This window comes from Rhinolophus hipposideros (genome assembly GCF_964194185.1).
Source record: "Rhinolophus hipposideros genome assembly, chromosome: 25".
Taxonomy (NCBI): Eukaryota; Metazoa; Chordata; class Mammalia; order Chiroptera; family Rhinolophidae; genus Rhinolophus; species Rhinolophus hipposideros.
In genome coordinates, this window is record NC_138071.1 from 2,365,001 (window position 1) to 2,365,591 (window position 591).

A 591-nucleotide genomic window follows, 5' to 3' on the forward strand; every position below is an offset into this window, starting at 1 on the left:
CTGAAGTCAGCAAATAGAGTTAGAGAGATACCCAGTCATCTATCACACCAAATAAAAGGACATAACGGCTTTCAAAAGGGTTTTCCCACTTACCCAAAAGGCTTTCTGAAAGCTTCTACCTCTGCAAAAAAAAAAACGAAAAAAAAGAAAAAAAAAGAAAAAAAAAGAGAAAAAGTTAGAACAATTATGGCAGATTGCATGAAACGTGAGAACGTCACAGTAACTGCTACTTTCCATTCTGTTTGTCTTTGGGACATGATCAACGAACAGGAAGTTTACGATGTGGTATCAGAGGAAGGATTGGCATTATGAAGGATGGTTTTCAGCCACCTAGGATCCTGCTGTAAGGATGATCTGAAGGGAAAATGGGTCTTTTCAGGTGCATGTTCAAAAGGCTTTGATGGACTGAAAGTACCTATGAGAGCTGTACCATCAGAAGGGTGGCCTAAGACTACAATGCTAAAGTATGCATACCTCAGTTACAAAACCTTTGAAAGGAAGTCTCAGCCACAGAATGCATATACCTGTAGAGTTTTGCATGGGTTTTATATGAATACAATTTTAAAAAATAGCTGCTTGCACATTATACCA

The 591-nt window shown here is 38.2% G+C and overlaps 1 protein-coding gene across 8 annotated transcripts in view; it reads left to right on the forward strand.

Moving 5' to 3' along the window:
• FOXP2 (forkhead box P2) overlaps window positions 1-125 on the forward strand; it is a 632,923-nt gene extending 632,798 nt beyond the window's left edge. For all 8 annotated transcript variants that reach the window (XM_081038544.1, XM_081038543.1, XM_081038539.1 and 5 more), the window contains one exon: window positions 1-125. This exon is cut by the window's left edge and continues 2,033 nt beyond it. The gene's annotated coding sequence lies outside the window, so the exon portion shown is untranslated.
• The last annotated feature ends 466 nt before the right edge of the window (window positions 126-591 follow it).